Here is an 18,679-nt window from a genome sequence, read left to right as displayed (position 1 = left end):
GTTGTGAATGTTAGAACCTTCGATCCCTATGGGTTCTGTCGGAATTCAAACTTATCATTTTAAGGGGATTTCTAACTGATCATTCTGAGGAGCTGACCTCTTAATGTGTCGGACTATAGGTTGTGAATGTTAGAACCTTCGATCCATCTGAGTTCTGTCGGAATTCAAAACTGATCATTCTGAGGAGCTGACCTCTTAATGTGTCGGGCTATAGGCTGTGAATGTTAGAACCTTCGATCCATGAGGAAATCCCTCTGGGTTCTGTCAGAATTCAATCTGAACATTTTAAGGAACTGACCTCTTACATGTGTCAGGCCATAGTGTGTGGATGTTAACCCCGTCGATCTGTGAGGAAATTCCTTTTGGATTTTGTCGGAAAACTTTTAATGTGTGAACTATGAATTAAGGTTTTAGATTAGAAAATAACCCCAGCATGATATGTTTAGTATGATTATAATGTTGTAACGAGAGAAGGTAAAAACCCTGTATAAGTTTGGACCTATTTTTCTTCAAATAAACTGATCCCACCTTTTGGACTGGGACAACTTAAAAGACATCTGTGCTCTCCTCTCCTGCTTCAAAGGTAAGATTGCACACTGCCACACTCACACTTAGGTAGGGCCACACCTCATTTACTGATATCAAAATCCTTCGGGATCGCTTAAACAGATTAAGAGGGTCGTCTGAATTGAAACAGCAGTTAATTGAACCTGGTTCTTCAAGAGTTAATAGAGGTGAGATTTTGCTGATGTTGGTGGATCTGAGCCAAGCAGTAAACTTACATAGACTCAATAACTTCTGTTAGGTCAATTAGTAGGTCTGAGTAATTTGCCGGAATAAATTATCAGCTCCTCCCGACTCTTACACTTCCCACCTCAATCTAAGGCTGAATGCAGTGCTCAGGTATTCTGTTTTATATTGATACAATTTTAATATTTTTCAATTAATTGACATTGTACCCATTTTGGCTTTCTTTTAATATTTGTGAATGTTACATTTAAATGGTTCTAAACAACATCATCTGGCCTGGAGAAGGGAATAATGAAGATGACGATGGATGTCCTGTTGCCATCAAATGCAGAATTGCTGGCTACTTGCGGCAATTTGTGGAGACAGGTATTTCGATTTTGTGCTCTTCTGGTTGTCTGAGGATCTGCAAGTTCATTATCGAACATGTTGAAAGCCATATCACAACTGTATTCTTATGCAACATTTTTCATCTAAGCTTCAGGAGAACATTAGTTAAAAATCACTTGTTTTTTATAAAAACTATTTATTAACTTTTTTCTTGCAACACATGTGCCAAACTGCTCTATTGTTTAACTGTGAAAAGGGTTAAAAGCAAGACTCATGTCTACATTGTTTGTGACGCTCAGGCCAGCACCTTGCGTGATGGCTATTGGTGAGCGCATGTGTTATTGGTGAATGAGAGGAAATTGTTAGGTTCTATACAGTCAATTTGCTGTATATACTTCATACTTATTTATATTGCTATACTTATACAACATTTAGTCATTACTACATCATAAAAGAGATATTGTAGTGAGTTATGAATTATCAATCCATTTGCAAATGAACAACTTCAGATCTCCTAGTACAGTGATGCTGCATTAGATATTCAGATATCACATGGGAAATGTTTTTATGACTGAGCTTGTCTATATGCTCCTCTGGATGTATATGTAACAGTTGTTCTCCTCTTTTTCTTTGACATCTCCCTTATTCAGTGACTGAAGACAAGCGGAAGCAGTTGGTGAAATTCTGGGTGAGCTGGGAGCTGCCAATGCCGTACATGCAAATGGAGGTGATGCAAGGAGACCATCCAACATCTTCTACCTGCTTCCACATCCTGCGTTTGCCTTGTCACTACAGCAGTTATGAACAGCTTCATGACAATTTGGAAAGTTTTTGAGCAATCAAGCAGCTCTTCAAAGACACATCAAACACATCCTTCAAAAGATGGCCTTTTTTTACCCATGAAATGATCCGTGCATGCTTACAGATTCTCACAGACACACACACACACGGAGAGGGAGGAGAGGTGTGTGCTGGTTGTGCACAGGCCTACAAAATAGTTGTTCTATCACCTGAGAGAGCACCAGGTCACATGCTGCAGGACCTGCTGGTCTGCTGCTGGAAATGACACACACACACACGCACACACACACACACACACACACACACACACACACACACACACGCACGCACACACACACACACACACACACACACACACACACACACACACACACACACACACATATACACATATATACACACACACACATACACACACACACACACACCCACACACACACACATACGCACTCTCGGGGCCCCCTGGTAGTCACACGACTCCATAATATAACTGGCAAAAATTTAAGAATATCATGCATCGGCCTACAGTGGGAAAATGGTTTAATCTGGTGGAATAGAGTAGAATATCAAATATCACTACCTTTCTTCTAAATGAAATTAAATTACAAAATGCATGGTTTTATACTGCAATGGCAGTGAGATCAAAAAATGTGGTCTGAATGGAAGTCAATGAGGCATTTTTGAGATAAATGAAATAATTAAAATAATGAAACAGGCGTTTAAAGGGTTAAAATCCTGCCAATGATTTAGTAGTTTTGAGTACGTTAGAAGTTGTTTAAGTGATTCATGAAAAAAAAGTAGAAAATAATATTGATGTATGAGGATTTAATAGCAGTTATCATGGGCATGTACATTTTTGCCACGAAGGTGTCCAGAGGGTGCAAAATGCATCACGAGAGTATCCAAAACATGTAAGAGTAAACGACATTGGATTTTAAAAATTTGACTCAAAAGAAGACTTCTTGCAAAAATCCATGCCAAAAGCTGTAACACAGCTGAAATGATTACCAAATCAAAAAAAAAAGTCAGGAAAAATGTACAAAAATGCCCGAGGAGGGCAAGTTCTCTTTGTTATGCATAGTTTTTTCCTCCTTGTGAGCGTTTTTTGTTAATTCCCGTACCCATTCTGTTGAAAGGAATTACCTGATCTTTGAAATAAAAGATACATTTTTCTTACATTCAAGACTTTGTCTCTGGGTCGTGCATTTGGGTCCATCAGTTTGTGTCGAGGTCCTGACACTTATAATCATTGGATCACCAGAGAAACTACAGACTACCCGGGTTCGATTATTATTATTATTCGATTGTTTATTTTCAGAGCTCGAATTGTTTGTCTTGTTTATTCATTTTATTCCTATTTCAACTTTGTGTAGGTTGAAACAGTTGATAGACATTGGGGTAGGTGAGGGGTGGCTGTGTTTTTTAATGTTTAATAAAATGCCGGCTATGTTAATTTAATATTGTTCCTTCTATTTTTGATTATCTTCTACTCCTCATTGAAAGCAACCTTTTACATAGTAATGTTTACTAATGACACAGCCACGCAAAAGCTGTGGCATGTGTACAGCTCCTTATGCGTACTGACATTTCTGAAGTGCCGGAGCCGCATTCCGGTGCTCTCCGTCAACACTACACATATACCACGTGATGACACGTTAGGCTCGTGTGTGTTCAAGAAACCTGACCTTGGCCAGGAAAAACAGGCACTCGCTTGTTTAATTATTTCATGGGAGCCTGCCTGCAGACGCCAGTCTCAGGACACCTCCACTCTGAGGACACCTCCACTCTCAGGACAGGAAGTGCATGCACGCTAAGAATTACAAAATAAAATCGCCACTATCAGTACAGCGCCACTTTCCGAACAGGAAATGCACGCAAATACAAAATAAAATCGTACTGACACTTATAACATATGTATATATATATATATATATATATATAGACAACAGTGGAGGGTTCGAGAAACAACCGTGTTTGCCGGGTGCACCGCGGCGGAGGTGGGGAGGTTTGTTAGAAATTAAAATCAATATTCAATGATGTAATTTAGCGTAAACACATAGTAAGCTTTAAAAACTGTTTTATTCTGAAAACAGTTCAGAGTAAAGTTTATTTTGAAAAGCTGTATCTAAAGACGTTGACAACAATGACGACTTCCTGTGCTACAGTACTAACGATCTCAGCCGTTAAATAATGACCATTTCCGGTATTACGAGAGTAACGATTACAGCCATTATAATGCATTAAATAAAAAGTCATGAAAGAGAGTAGGAGGAGAAAAGGCGTGTGGAAGTGAGCAATGAATACAAAATGTCGAAATCCTCTGTTATGCGCGATCTCGGACATTGAAGATCGAGGTGGGCGGCCCCCTACGTCACAGCCCCCAGAGAGGAGGAGCGAAGGAGAGATGCAAGAGGGAGAATCAACGTGAGCTCGCTCTCTTGCCTTGGTACCAGCTGCGGGACAACATCTGCTTTTGTCTCCCCAACTACCCTTTGTTTGTTTCACTACCACGCTAGTAGTATTACATATCCCGCTTCAATCTCATTAGTATGCATAAAAAAGTGACAGGTCACACCTTCTAAGTCCCGCCCCCTAATTATGTTAATGACCCCCCTTTGATATGCTAATGAGCCCCTTTGTTCGAGGTGTTATCGCGTACAGGTGTTACATCCCCCCCGGTAGCCCCCACCCCCCTCAGCCCACCCCCCTCCCCCTCACATACAGGTGTTACATCCTCCCCGTAGCCCCCACCCTTCTCAGCCCCCACCCCGCTCAGCCCCCACCCTCTCAACCCACCCCTCCTCCCCCCTTACAGCAGGTTTCACATCCGCCCTCCCAGCCCCCACCCCTCTCAGCCCCCACCTCCCTCAACCCACCCCCCTCCTCATCCCCCTCCTGTCCGGTCAGCAGGGCCGTTACAGTTTAAATCTTACGGACAAAATTAGATATGATTCGATATTAAACAAACTAATTATAGTAGATTAATTAACTATTCAAACGTGTACAGTAATTTACAATAACACGGGAATAATAAAACGGGGGCGCTCTCCCTCCTCTCATGACAACACGCCAGTATCATGCAGCTCGCGGGTCCAATAATGAGTGACTCGACAGTAAAACTAAAACATATCTATAAATAGTTTAGGTAGTTTGAGAGGTAATTAAAATAGCTACGTGTGATATCTACGAGTGTGTTTTGTTCCGCTCACCGCATGCAGAGATGCATGTCGAATAGTCCGCAGCACCGGAACTCCCCCGTCAGCAACAGCGGGTCTCTCCCGTCAGATTAGACTTTACTAGCGTTTATGTCCATGCGCAATCAGCCCATACAGGACATCTTTTGTCTGTCACACACTATTCTTGTATGTCACATAAGAGGTGCAACTGATGCGGTATTGCGCTAAAGGGGATATCATTCTGGCCGGAGAGATTTCCCTACACACACACACACACACACACACACACACACACACACACACACACACACACACACACACACACACACACACACACAGGGAGAAGCCACAAGGTCTGACTCATTGAAAGTCTCTCTGAAGAGGTTAACAATAGTTTAAAGATCTTAATGACCCTGGGATATTTTGGTTTTTTCTTTATGTTTAATTACATCACCCGTTAATAAAATAATCCTTATATGAAGTTATATGAGATTAGAAATAGCTGTAGGTTTGGAGGAAAGAGAAGATTTTTTATTTTTTAAATGTGCTCACCACAGATGTTAGCTGTAAAAAACACTTAAGAATGCACAGACTTGACGGTGTGACCCGAATTGGCTCTTGCCATGTCCTCCCCCCCCCCCCCCCCCCACACACACACACACACACACACACACACACACACACACACACACACACACAACGGGGGCGCTCTCCCTCCTCTCACGACAACACGCCAGTATCATGCAGCTCGCGGGTCCAATAATGAGTGACTCGACAGTAAAACTAAAACATATCTATAAATAGTTTAGGTAGTTTGAGAGGTAATTAAAATAGCTACGTGTGATATCTACGAGTGTGTTTTGTTCCGCTCACCGCATGCAGAGATGCATGTCGAATAGTCCGCAGCACCGGAACTCCCCCGTCAGCAACAGCGGGTCTCTCCCGTCAGATTAGACTTTACTAGCGTTTATGTCCATGCGCAATCAGCCCATACAGGACATCAGAACATACCTGCGCAGCACTCCACCACGTCTTGGCTATGGCTTCATGGCCTTCACTGTCCTCTCCCTTTGAGTTTTTTCAAAGGCTGGGATACATTTTTCCAACTGATCACTTGTTACCTGGTGACAAACATATGGTTATATAACCTTAAAGAACTAACAAAAAAGAATTAAGTATTTGCAATGCATAAACATAGAAGTTATCACTGTCATATTATGATCACTTAATGTAAGTAAGTTTAAGTAAAACTAACACAAGTCAATATTATTCACCTGGGCATTAGTGGGCTTGAGGGTCTCAGGGAGCGTGGACAAAGTGACTTGTCTCTGTATTTGAGGATTCTCAGTGCAGGCACTAACAGGAAGCTGCTGTGCATTAGTGGAGAGTCCTCTGAAGGCAGCTGTTATTTCATTCACACACTCATCTGTTACCTGCTGACTCCTCATAGTAAGTCTAGCCAAGTCAGCTGTTAAGTTGTCCATACCATCGCTTGATAACTGGTAACTTTTGATTGACAGTCCAGCCATGGCAGCTGCCAACTCGTCCATATAATTCTTAAGAACGTGGTGACAATACTACAAAAAAGTGTATATATTGGGTCAGTTAACCTTGAAGAGCTAAACAGTTCAAGTGGTAAGTAACTAAGTATTTGCAATGAATAAACATAGAAATGATCACTGTCATATTATATAATCACTTAATATGGAGATAAGTAAAACTGACACAGACAGTTTAAACTGCTTGTTAAAACGCTATTGCTTATTGTGTTTTCTCAGCACACTAACATAAATAAGGATGTATAATATAAAAAACTAGAAAACGATATAGTATTTTCAAGTCTTACTTTAGTATGGTAAAATTAAGAATAAGTCAAATTAAAGTGTGTCATGATTTTCCGTAAAAAAGTCAAGTATAGTTTGTCAAAAGAATATGAAAAAAAAATCATTTTGTAGAGTAGTATGTTGAAAATCTCAGTGTTTAACTGAACACACCTACATGTGATAACGCCTCGAACAAAGGGGGTAATTAGCATACAAAGGGGGGTCACTAGCATCAGTGGGGGAAAGGTGCTACGGGAATGAACTTTGAGGAGGGGGAACTTGTAAGAATTTCCAGCTTTTGAAGACAATTATATGGTACCCGTCCTTACAGCTAAACAAATCCTATGCCAGGTATTCAACAGACCACAAGAAGCACAAGAAGTCCCAGAAAGGATTACATTCAGAGCTAATAATGGTGAAACCAAAGAAGAAGCAAAGCAGATTATAATCGTTGCGGGTGAAAGGATAGAGAATTTGCAAGTGATGTTAATGCACTTATCTGATATAAAAAATGCATTCATTTACTTCCAAGAGACCCCTAAACATCTACTTGGGCAATGTGAATTGAACGATAAACCGATAACTGTAAATGAAACGCGGAGAGAGGCAGCAGTGCAAATCGTTAAGTCTATTACCTTGTATGCACTACGACATTAACTTGGTCAAATGTAATATGTCTTTCTGAAGATGTGGCGAATGGTGTGTTTTTCAATTAAACAACCATAACAAATGAAAATGTGTTTTATTTTTTGCTTTCATATATAGGAATAGTATTAACTCCTCTGACTAGACTGTGCTAAAATAAGACGTTTCACTGTTAAATTTAAAAAAAAATGGAAGTAGAAAATCGAGATAATGATGAGGCTCGTTATGTATCCAGTAACTATGAACAGCAGTTTGAAAATGTTATTTAACCCTTTAACTCTAATTGACAAATCTAAAATAGCCTCTAGCTTATCTATAAATTTGTGATTTTAACACTTATTCACTGACACAAGGCAGATTTTGGCTTTTTTCTCATGCCAAGATACTTTTAGACACACTTTGAGGTATGCAAAACCTTAAAACTAGAAAATGAAGTACATTGTCTGATTAGATTTTTCTTAAAGACTGTTTCTCTAAAAGGCAAGTTTTGTGATTTTTAACACTTATTTACTTTTTTTTCTCTTTTCTTGTGTTACCAAGATACTTTTAGATACACTTTTGATGTATGCAACACTTAACAAAAGGGTATAATATGAAGTACTTTGTAAGGAATGGGGGTTTCTTTAATACCCCGTTTTTTATTTTTAAAAACACTTGTACAGTTAAATAATGTAGGTTTTCTCTGATATTTTAGTTATTTTCAGCTACCAAGATACTTTTTTGAAACACTTTAATGTAGGAACATTTGGCAACTGGTAGAATGTCAATTATTTTGTAATAAAATGTATTTTCTTAAAGACTGTGACTCTAAAAGGGGAAGTTTTTTTTTTTTTTCTCCCGTTGTCTTTCACTTACTTTTTGGATACAGTTTTATGTATGACAACTTTACAACTGGTAGAAAGTTAAGTACTTTTTCTGAACAGATTTTCTTTAAGACTGTGACTCTTAAAGGTAAGACAATCCAGTTTTATGGAAGTAACTTAAATTATTTTTTTTTTTGTTTTTTCTCCTACAAAGATACTTATAGTTACACTTTAATGGATGCAAAACTTTATAACTTGGTAAAATATTCATTATTTTGTAATGAATTGAGTTTTCTTTTTTGTTTTTGCTTTTCAACATACTATTGTACACAATGACTTTTCCATATATATATATTTTTTTTTTTTTTTTTTTTTTTTTCAGACATACTATACTTTTGACTTTTTCCGTAAAATCGTGACAAACTATTACTTATTCTTACATTCGACCTCTTGCTGCTTGGTTGGAAATGATAGATGAAAAAGCTACAAAGCTTAAAGAACTTTTCTAAAAACTCTCAATTCTACAGATGACTCCCCCCACTCAACGCAATAAGTCCACCCCCCACTCAGCAAATCATCTAAAACGAAGGACCCCACTAAGACGCCCGTTGAAAACTAGCCAGGGATCTGAGAAAAACCAAGTCTCCTCCCGCGAGATGCAGCCAGGAACAAACTCCTGGACTACTATCGTCCCCAGCATTGTGGACACCCAAATCTTGCAATACTATAGCTGCTGATGTTACTCCTGGGGCCAAGACGTCTCTGTTTTTGAACATAGTGAAATCGGAGTTGGTTGATATTCTGGAGAGGGTGCTGCATCGGTACAGAGAAGAAATCTGCAATGGATCCCGAGTCAGTCACCCCAGCCAGAGGCAACACGATTGTGTGAATGACATTCCAGAATATTTCTTCAGAAACAATTACAACGCGTTAATGAAAAAGACTTTGGCTCGCCGACTTCATTACTGCGATTGACCAGAGTCTTAATGATATAAACATTTACATAGCTGGATCCTCCCCTGGAAGGAATATAGCAGGATGAGAGAAAAACATTTAAAAAACGTATCTTAGAAGTGGCTATAGCATTTGATGCAATTCTAAAAGATAGTCAGATTCCTAAAAAGTTACAAACGGATGCTGGAAAATAATTATTTGTTTCTTCAGCAAGGCTTCAAAAATCTTGTTAAATAATTATTTTCCAGCATCCGTTTGTAACTTTTTAGGAATCTGACTATCTTTTAGAATTGCATCAAATGCTATAGCCACTTCTAAGATACGTTTTTTAAATGTTTTTCTCTCATCCTGCTATATTCCTTCCAGGGGAGGATCCCTGGGGATTGATCAGAGCAAAGAAAGGCTGTAAACACTGACACACTGACACACAAAACACTGAAACACTGAAACACTGAAACACTGACACACAAAACACTGAAACACTGAAACACAAAACACTGAAATACTGAAACACTGAAAGCACTGACACACAAAAACACTGAAACACTGAAACACTGAAATACTGACACACAAAAACACAAAACACTGAAACACTGAAACACAGAAACACTGAAACACTGAAACACTGAAACACCGACACACAAAAAACTATTAAACACCCCTGCTATATACTATGACCATTCTTTACTTATTTATAATATGGTTCAAATGGAGTAATTTGAGTTGTCTGATGCACTTGATACAATTTTACTTTTTAAAATACTGATGTGTTTATTCAAAACCATTTCAACACACAGTGTCATGACTTTTTCAGGATCTTTTTGTCAAACTATACTATGACTTTTTCTCATTTTTTTATTTTTTTATTAGAGATCCTATACTGACATTGCAGACAAAACTATATAATATATTTCTTAACTACATACTATACTTGGACTTTTTTCAAGATACTTTTAACATACTATACTAGTACTTTTAAATTAAATGTTTGGACATTCTACACTGTGACTCTTTTTTAAAATGCTATGTAGGAAATACTATACTATGATTTGAAGACAACAGTTTTTTTTTAAATGTAAAAAACACTTTTTTTATTTGCAGAATTTCATATTTACAATTTATTGTTTTCACCCCATAGGAATCAATAATACATTTATACTGATTGCAACATCCCCAGGATCTTCTCCAGCATAGAATCCCCCAGATGAAGGGAAATATTATAATGGAGTTTTTGCACTTCGGCCAAAGTATTCATGTGTATGCTGTTTTTGACACAAAGATGCATTACATCTACAAACAGAGCATACAATGCGAGCACATGATACACTTTTGGTGTTTGTTTCATTTCTTCGGTAATGTTACAGAATGTTTCGGAAAATGAAGATTCCAGTACCACTTTAAATGTTTCGTTTACAATCGTTTCCCAATGACCCGGAATAGTACTGCCAGAATGAACGATATCCAAAATGTCTTCTAGTTTACAAACTTCAGCCGTTCTGTTTACACGGGGATCACTACTCATTCTGTTTTCAATCGTCATCAACAACACACTTATTAAACAGGTATTGACTGCATTCTGATAGATAAATACAGATTGTTTTCCATAGTAGTTACCCATTTTTATTTTACTTTAAAGAAAAGTCAAAGTATCGAAAAAATCCCCGGCTTCAAATCAACCGCTGGTTATTAGTCTTCTTCCTCTCCATCCAGCTCGGCGTGGATCTTTTCAAGTCTCTCCTTGAGGCGTCTGCAGTTTTGAGATTGTGCAGAAAAGCCTACGAAGCGCCTTGGATCCTTCATTCAGCTATGTAAATGTTTATATCATTAAGACTCTGGTCAATCGCAGTAATGAAGTCGGCGAGCCAAAGTCTTTTTCATTAACGCGTTGTAATTGTTTCTGAAGAAATATTCTGGAATGTCATTCACACAATCGTGTTGCCTCTGGCTGGGGTGACTGACTCGGGATCCATTGCAGATTTCTTCTCTGTACCGATGCAGCACCCTCTCCAGAATATCAACCAACTCCGATTTCACTATGTTCAAAAACAGAGACGTCTTGGCCCCAGGAGTAACATCAGCAGCTATAGTATTGCAAGATTTGGGTGTCCACAATGCTGGGGATGATAGTAGTCCAGGAGTTTGTTCCTGGCTGCATCTCGCGGGAGGAGACTTGGTTTTTCTCAGATCCCTGGCTAGTTTTCAACGGGCGTCTTAGTGGGGTCCTTCGTTTTAGATGATTTGCTGAGTGGGGGGTGGACTTATTGCGTTGAGTGGGGGGAGTCATCTGTAGAATTGAGAGTTTTTAGAAAAGTTCTTTAAGCTTTGTAGCTTTTTCATCTATCATTTCCAACCAAGCAGCAAGAGGTCGAATGTAAGAATAAGTAATAGTTTGTCACGATTTTACGGAAAAAGTCAAAAGTATAGTATGTCTGAAAAAAAAAAAAAAAGAAAAATATATATATATATATGGAAAAGTCATTGTGTACAATAGTATGTTGAAAAACAAAAACAAAAAAGAAAACTCAATTCATTACAAAATAATGAATATTTTACCAAGTTATAAAGTTTTGCATCCATTAAAGTGTAACTATAAGTATCTTTGTAGGAGAAAAAACAAAAAAAAAAATAATTTAAGTTACTTCCATAAAACTGGATTGTCTTACCTTTAAGAGTCACAGTCTTAAAGAAAATCTGTTCAGAAAAAGTACTTAACTTTCTACCAGTTGTAAAGTTGTCATACATAAAACTGTATCCAAAAAGTAAGTGAAAGACAACGGGAGAAAAAAAAAAAAAAAACTTCCCCTTTTAGAGTCACAGTCTTTAAGAAAATACATTTTATTACAAAATAATTGACATTCTACCAGTTGCCAAATGTTCCTACATTAAAGTGTTTCAAAAAAGTATCTTGGTAGCTGAAAATAACTAAAATATCAGAGAAAACCTACATTATTTAACTGTACAAGTGTTTTTAAAAATAAAAAACGGGGTATTAAAGAAACCCCCATTCCTTACAAAGTACTTCATATTATACCCTTTTGTTAAGTGTTGCATACATCAAAAGTGTATCTAAAAGTATCTTGGTAACACAAGAAAAGAGAAAAAAAAGTAAATAAGTGTTAAAAATCACAAAACTTGCCTTTTAGAGAAACAGTCTTTAAGAAAAAATCTAATCAGACAATGTACTTCATTTTCTAGTTTTAAGGTTTTGCATACCTCAAAGTGTGTCTAAAAGTATCTTGGCATGAGAAAAAAGCCAAAATCTGCCTTGTGTCAGTGAATAAGTGTTAAAATCACAAACTTATAGATAAGCTAGAGGCTATTTTAGATTTGTCAATTAGAGTTAAAGGGTTAAATAACATTTTCAAACTGCTGTTCATAGTTACTGGATACATAACGAGCCTCATCATTATCTCGATTTTCTACTTCCATTTTTTTTTAAATTTAACAGTGAAACGTCTTATTTTAGCACAGTTTAGTCAGAGGAGTTAATACTATTCCTATATATGAAAGCAAAAAATAAAACACATTTTCATTTGTTATGGTTGTTTAATTGAAAAACACACCATTCGCCACATCTTCAGAAAGACATATTACATTTGACCAAGTTAATGTCGTAGTGCATACAAGGTAATAGACTTAACGATTTGCACTGCTGCCTCTCTCCGCGTTTCATTTACAGTTATCGGTTTATCGTTCAATTCACATTGCCCAAGTAGATGTTTAGGGGTCTCTTGGAAGTAAATGAATGCATTTTTTATATCAGATAAGTGCATTAACATCACTTGCAAATTCTCTATCCTTTCACCCGCAACGATTATAATCTGCTTTGCTTCTTCTTTGGTTTCACCATTATTAGCTCTGAATGTAATCCTTTCTGGGACTTCTTGTGCTTCTTGTGGTCTGTTGAATACCTGGCATAGGATTTGTTTAGCTGTAAGGACGGGTACCATATAATTGTCTTCAAAAGCTGGAAATTCTTACAAGTTCCCCCTCCTCAAAGTTCATTCCCGTAGCACCTTTCCCCCACTGATGCTAGTGACCCCCCTTTGTATGCTAATTACCCCCTTTGTTCGAGGCGTTATCACATGTAGGTGTGTTCAGTTAAACACTGAGATTTTCAACATACTACTCTACAAAATGATTTTTTTTTCATATTCTTTTGACAAACTATACTTGACTTTTTTACGGAAAATCATGACACACTTTAATTTGACTTATTCTTAATTTTACCATACTAAAGTAAGACTTGAAAATACTATATCGTTTTCTAGTTTTTTATATTATACATCCTTATTTATGTTAGTGTGCTGAGAAAATACAATAAGCAATAGCGTTTTAACAAGCAGTTTAAACTGTCTGTGTCAGTTTTACTTATCTCCATATTAAGTGATTATATAATATGACAGTGATCATTTCTATGTTTATTCATTGCAAATACTTAGTTACTTACCACTTGAACTGTTTAGCTCTTCAAGGTTAACTGACCCAATATATACACTTTTTTGTAGTATTGTCACCACGTTCTTAAGAATTATATGGACGAGTTGGCAGCTGCCATGGCTGGACTGTCAATCAAAAGTTACCAGTTATCAAGCGATGGTATGGACAACTTAACAGCTGACTTGGCTAGACTTACTATGAGGAGTCAGCAGGTAACAGATGAGTGTGTGAATGAAATAACAGCTGCCTTCAGAGGACTCTCCACTAATGCACAGCAGCTTCCTGTTAGTGCCTGCACTGAGAATCCTCAAATACAGAGACAAGTCACTTTGTCCACGCTCCCTGAGACCCTCAAGCCCACTAATGCCCAGGTGAATAATATTGACTTGTGTTAGTTTTACTTAAACTTACTTACATTAAGTGATCATAATATGACAGTGATAACTTCTATGTTTATGCATTGCAAATACTTAATTCTTTTTTGTTAGTTCTTTAAGGTTATATAACCATATGTTTGTCACCAGGTAACAAGTGATCAGTTGGAAAAATGTATCCCAGCCTTTGAAAAAACTCAAAGGGAGAGGACAGTGAAGGCCATGAAGCCATAGCCAAGACGTGGTGGAGTGCTGCGCAGGTATGTTCTGATGTCCTGTATGGGCTGATTGCGCATGGACATAAACGCTAGTAAAGTCTAATCTGACGGGAGAGACCCGCTGTTGCTGACGGGGGAGTTCCGGTGCTGCGGACTATTCGACATGCATCTCTGCATGCGGTGAGCGGAACAAAACACACTCGTAGATATCACACGTAGCTATTTTAATTACCTCTCAAACTACCTAAACTATTTATAGATATGTTTTAGTTTTACTGTCGAGTCACTCATTATTGGACCCGCGAGCTGCATGATACTGGCGTGTTGTCGTGAGAGGAGGGAGAGCGCCCCCGTTGTGTGTGTGTGTGTGTGTGTGTGTGTGTGTGTGTGTGTGTGTGTGTGTGTGTGTGTGTGTGTGTGTGGGGGGGGGGGGGGGGGAGGACATGGCAAGAGCCAATTCGGGTCACACCGTCAAGTCTGTGCATTCTTAAGTGTTTTTTACAGCTAACATCTGTGGTGAGCACATTTAAAAAATAAAAAATCTTCTCTTTCCTCTAAACCTACAGCTATTTCTAATCTCATATAACTTCATATAAGGATTATTTTATTAACGGGTGATGTAATTAAACATAAAGAAAAAACCAAAATATCCCAGGGTCATTAAGATCTTTAAACTATTGTTAACCTCTTCAGAGAGACTTTCAATGAGTCAGACCTTGTGGCTTCTCCCTGTGTGTGTGTGTGTGTGTGTGTGTGTGTGTGTGTGTGTGTGTGTGTGTGTGTGTGTGTGTGTGTGTGTGTGTGTGTAGGGAAATCTCTCCGGCCAGAATGATATCCCCTTTAGCGCAATACCGCATCAGTTGCACCTCTTATGTGACATACAAGAATAGTGTGTGACAGACAAAAGATGTCCTGTATGGGCTGATTGCGCATGGACATAAACGCTAGTAAAGTCTAATCTGACGGGAGAGACCCGCTGTTGCTGACGGGGGAGTTCCGGTGCTGCGGACTATTCGACATGCATCTCTGCATGCGGTGAGCGGAACAAAACACACTCGTAGATATCACACGTAGCTATTTTAATTACCTCTCAAACTACCTAAACTATTTATAGATATGTTTTAGTTTTACTGTCGAGTCACTCATTATTGGACCCGCGAGCTGCATGATACTGGCGTGTTGTCATGAGAGGAGGGAGAGCGCCCCCGTTTTATTATTCCCGTGTTATTGTAAATTACTGTACACGTTTGAATAGTTAATTAATCTACTATAATTAGTTTGTTTAATATCGAATCATATCTAATTTTGTCCGTAAGATTTAAACTGTAACGGCCCTGCTGACCGGACAGGAGGGGGATGAGGAGGGGGGTGGGTTGAGGGAGGTGGGGGCTGAGAGGGTTGGGGGCTGGGAGGGCGGATGTGAAACCTGCTGTAAGGGGGGAGGAGGGGTGGGTTGAGAGGGTGGGGGCTGAGCGGGGTGGGGGCTGAGAAGGGTGGGGGCTACGGGGAGGATGTAACACCTGTATGTGAGGGGGAGGGGGGTGGGCTGAGGGCTACCGGGGGGGATGTAACACCTGTACGCGATAACACCTCGAACAAAGGGGCTCATTAGCATATCAAAGGGGGGTCATTAACATAATTAGGGGGCGGGACTTAGAAGGTGTGACCTGTCACTTTTTTATGCATACTAATGAGATTGAAGCGGGATATGTAATACTACTCACGCTGCTTAAATTAAAGTAACCAATTTGAACCCTTACAGAGACTCATTTGTCTCTTAATCTTTAAACTTCTTCCTGGACGCGAGAGAATCAGCAGAAACCAATAGGTTCCAGCCGGGAACCTCCACCCCGCTGCGGGACCCGTGGTGGGACCCCTGAGTCAGACGGTGCATCTTGGTCACGCTTCATATTGGCCGGCCTGGGAAGGAAGAGACACGCAGAGTGGGGGAAGTCCCCCACCCCAACGCAGCACACCCTCCCAGCCATCAGAGTCGAACCCGCAGTTCGGAGGAACCGACCGCCAGAGCACCTGCACTAGGCCGGGCCGGTGGAGGCCCCTCCGATGGTGGGTCACGTTTGACATTCGATCAGTGAGAGGAGAGGAGAAAAATGCAACAAAAATTGTCAAAATCTGTTAATATATGGATGAGTGGGGGGGGGGGAAATGGCTGGACACAGGCCGTGGGGGGACACCCGAGACCGGGCAATGTCCCTGGTAGAAGGAACTGGAGAAGAAAAATTCATAAAATAGGGGGAAAAGTGAAAAAATAGGCACTCGTGAGGCGTGAGTACCCTGTCAACTCCCGTTACATTCAATGGTGTCATTTTACTTTTACGAGAACCAGGCTGGTGGGGTCAAAAGGGCTTGACCAAGGCCGACCCAAAGTGCATGGTGAGTGGACTCATCACCTCCGTGATGAGTCTCCATTGTGATTTGAAAACTTCCATCAGACGAGTCCTTCGGTGGGCGGGGAAAAAAACGTGAAAGAATGTGCATGGACCCCAGTGGGGAGGGCTCTCCCCGCCCGTCCATAGGCATGTATAATGCACCCGCATAGCCATCCTGTTAGGCGCTTCTTGGAAAGAGCTTTTCCAGCCACACCATCCCCAAAGCACACAAACAGCTGTTCAGTGCGCCTAATGGCAGCCGTGCGCTCTAAATATAATTTGGTCTCAAATGGTTCTGTGACCAGAGCCTCGAGCACCAACGGCAGGTCCCACTGTGGGGCGTGTTCGTCAGAATCGTCACATCCTGTACTGAGAGTGGAGGTGTCCTGAGAGTGTAGCCTACACCGGAACTGTCCTGAGAGTGGAGGCCTGCAGGCAGACCCCTCTCAATAATTTTGCGGTCTAGTTTTCTTTAATTTTTTTTTCTTTCGTGTGCTTATAAATTACCTCGAGGGCCGTATCAAATGGTCTCGCGGACCGTATACGGCCCGGAGGCCGGAGGTTCCCCACCCCTGTTGTACATCCATGTAGTCCGCTGTATACAAAACGGGGGGTTACGTATTCTAACCCTAGTTATATAAGCACAGGCGGAGCCCTCTACTGGACTCTATGGGTACTACTCTCTATCATGCTGTGCATGCTTTCACCTACTGAGTTACGTAAACGTAGCCGGCCAATCGGGCGAGCCTACCTGAATGCGCGTGCAGGCCCACAGTATATAAGGCGGCTACGCCCTCCGCCCGCTATCCTACACACTCTTCAGCGAGCTGCTTAGGAAAGATAGGGCCCCCAGGTAGAGGGCTCCGCCTGTGCTTATATAACTAGGGTTACAATACGTAACCCCCCGTTATATTTAACACAGGCTCCGCCCTCTACTGGACTCTATGGGTACAGTGGGCGGAGCCCCGATGTATAAACGCCCTGTCGTCCAACAACATCGACCCACCACACCGTCCCTGACCGGCTTTTGGCTAACATCCACTGCATCCCCACTTCCTCCCATCCGGTTGTAACCGTGGAGAAGTCTGGGCCGCAACTTGGATAAGGCACACTCACACACGCTTACCTCGTGTAGAGTGTGCATGGAAAAAATTGTGCGGAGACTCCGTCTGGAGCCTACCGCGCACCATGTTCCCCAGGTCCCTCAGGAGCATGGGAAAACATAAGTGCACCACGTCCCCCACACTCACACACGCTCCGTGTAGAGTGGGCATGGACAATAGTGAGGAAGGCTCTCCCCGCCTGCCTATGGGCAGGCTGGGACAGCCCTGTATGGTCCTCCAGCCCTGTATGGGGCTGATTGCGCACCATGTCTCCCGAGTCCCTCAGGAGCATGGGAAAAACTGTATTAACTATATAAAAAAGTGCTTTATGTCCAGGGTCAGATACCTGCTGACCCACAGCCACCCTCTCACCAGTCATGCGTTGCCTCGGCAAGCACAGACAACGAGAAGGAGCCAGGAGAAAACATTTTATGAAGGAGCCTGGCGTGGACCAAGACGCCACTGTGCATATATCTTCTACACTCACGCTGCTGAATAGGGCTGTTGACACAGCCACAGCCCGTGTAGAATGTGCACGGACCCCAGTGGGGAGGGCTCTCCCCGCCCGTCCATAGGCATGTATAATGCACCCGCATAGCCATCCTGTTAGGCGCTTCTTGGAAAGAGCTTTTCCAGCCACACCATCCCCAAAGCACACAAACAGCTGTTCAGTGCGCCTAATGGCAGCCGTGTGCTCTACATAACATGCTAGCGCACACAATGTCGCCCCGCTACGGTCACCCCGGATCAAAAGGCAGCTTGGGTGCACCGACAGAGCGGTCAGCTCGGACACTCTTTTGGCCGAAGTCAAGGCAAGTAGCAACGCTGTCTTCCATGACAGTGCTTTCAGGGAGGAGAGCTCCAGAGGCTCAAAT

General features: G+C 40.8%; 1 long non-coding RNA gene across 1 annotated transcript; it reads left to right on the top strand.

The window, feature by feature from the left end:
- The first annotated feature begins 3,818 nt into the window (after window positions 1-3,818).
- LOC117485963 lies at window positions 3,819-16,178 on the top strand. Its single transcript, XR_004556252.1, has 2 exons — window positions 3,819-3,883; window positions 16,140-16,178. It is a non-coding gene; the product is annotated as an uncharacterized LOC117485963 (long non-coding RNA).
- Window positions 16,179-18,679: the final 2,501 nt, after the last annotated feature.

The sequence above is a fragment of the Trematomus bernacchii genome, unplaced genomic scaffold (genome assembly GCF_902827165.1).
Source record: "Trematomus bernacchii unplaced genomic scaffold, fTreBer1.1, whole genome shotgun sequence".
Taxonomy (NCBI): Eukaryota; Metazoa; Chordata; class Actinopteri; order Perciformes; family Nototheniidae; genus Trematomus; species Trematomus bernacchii.
The sequence above is the reverse complement of the archived record's forward strand: the minus strand, read 5'-3'. Positions and strand labels throughout refer to the sequence as shown.